Source organism: Jatropha curcas, chromosome 4, assembly GCF_041381405.1.
Source record: "Jatropha curcas cultivar XTBG-Jc1 chromosome 4, XTBG_Jcur_1.0, whole genome shotgun sequence".
Taxonomy (NCBI): Eukaryota; Viridiplantae; Streptophyta; class Magnoliopsida; order Malpighiales; family Euphorbiaceae; genus Jatropha; species Jatropha curcas.
Genome location: NC_143154.1, coordinates 14,433,465 through 14,435,568, shown reverse-complemented (window position 1 = coordinate 14,435,568; position 2,104 = coordinate 14,433,465).

The following is a 2,104-nucleotide window of genomic DNA, read 5'->3' as shown; positions in this document are numbered from 1 at the left end:
GGTAAACATTACCAAAATTGTATTGAAAAATACAATAGAGCTGGGTGCTGGAACATGTCATAGCTAAAAGACCAAAATAAACATTAAGAGAAAAGAAACTACTAAAAGATATAATAGTCAAATAAAAGTGTTTTCGTACCGCCCCCGGAAGGCCCGAAAATGTCACTTTTTGTTTTGGTCGAAAATGATCTTATTATGAACAGTGGTGACAAAACATTTTATTGGATACGATGCTGATAAATCGGTCTTATAAAACATTTTGAGTCTGTTTTCGCACCGCCCCCGAGCGACCCGAAAAACGCTCGATTTAGTATTTTATTTGTTTGTTTAAGGTGGTCTTTATTAAACGGTGACAAAACCTTTTAGGAACGCGATGCCGATAAATCGGTCTGATAAAACATTTTGGGTCGCCACCCATTTTTCGGCAATGGAACCGTTTCCAATTAAAAATGACTTCATTTAACCCAATTTTATTTTAAGGCCAATTATTTTAAAAGACTGGTCAGGCGTACCAAGTATGATTCTGGATAAGGGAATTGGGTACGTCAGCCCATTGGAAGCCGACGCCCGGAAAACCGGCCTCTTTTAACCTACAATTTTTAATTTATTTTAATTTAGAAAAGTCAATTTATTTATTTAAACCCAACCCGAGTAAATCGAACCGAGCTCCTATGTGGAAAATTATTTAATCGTCCCAAATAAATCCATTCATTGCATTCATAATCATTCAAACCACATCAATCATTCAACCCATAGCAATTAAAATAATTAGAAGACCCGCTCTTGCCTTATGGTTAAAGGCGAGCCACAAACCGGATTTAAAAAATACATTCTACTCAATTTAAATTCAATAAACCCTAACAACCCAAAATCATACATGATAATAAATTAACCTACTTGATTTGATTAAACTATAATCTGCCCATTATTGGTTGTTTCTTGAATTATAACAAGAAATTGAGCATTTATTTAATTGCACAAAATAAAACAAAATATGAAATTATTCTGGAACCCTAGAGCAATTGCGTCACGCAGCTGTTCTATGGAAGAACAGTCGCGTGATGGAACTCATAGTTGCGTGACGCAACTGTTTGTGACTTTTGGAACAATCTCCAGATTCATCAATCATTTGCTTAAAATAAAATATTAAATAAGAAAAAATAAACGGCATACAATATAATCACAAACTGTTCTATCACGCAACTAGTCAGGGTAAAGTCAATCTCTTTTGGACATGAACAGTTCCGTCACGCAGCTTGTAGCTGTGTGACACAACTGCTCTGGTCCGCAACTACCTTTCAAACTACCTTTTTTACGTTTTCTTTTTATCAAAACTTGTTTAATATACCTCAGAAGTGCCCAATACTATTTAACCAATATCAAACTACCCAAATACCAGCAAAATAGATATTTAACAAATTAATGACTAAGAAAATACCAAGAAGAGTTTAGATGATTACCTAACCCTCAGATTTGAGCATTGCACACGATTTGAATGCCTTAGGAATGATGTTTCAAGATCCCAGAAATGTTCTTTGCCAAGTTTTAACAAAAAAAAAAAAAACTCTTTTTCTTTTCTTTTCTCTCTTTTCCTTTTTTGTGATTTTTTTTGTTTTCAATCTAATTAATCTCTAAGGCTGATTTTCTTCAAAATAACTCAAAGGAGTTCTTGCCGAAAATCTCGTCGCAGCTGTTGCTATGCTCTCTTAAGAATTCTTTTAAGTTTTCTCCAAAAGTCCCCTTTTAAAAGATAAAAATGCAGTATTTATATGGGTAGGGCAATAGAACATAGCTGCGTCACGCAGCTACCAGTTACGTGACGGACCCGAGAGCTGTGTGACGCAGCTCACTTTTGGACCGTTGCCACGTATCCACACAAAAAGCAAAAACCGTTATATGGGTTTTTCAAGATGACGTCATCCTGGTTAGAGTTGCGTGCCGCAACTATTAGTGCCGTCACGCACCTTGTAGCTGCGTGATGCAACCCTAGCGCAGATCAGACTTCCTTGAATTGGTTTAAATCGATTCTTGGTTTAAAGACTTCTGGTTGACCCTGATTCCTTATTCCGCGTCCTTGTATCCTCATCGGGTTAGGTAGGGACAT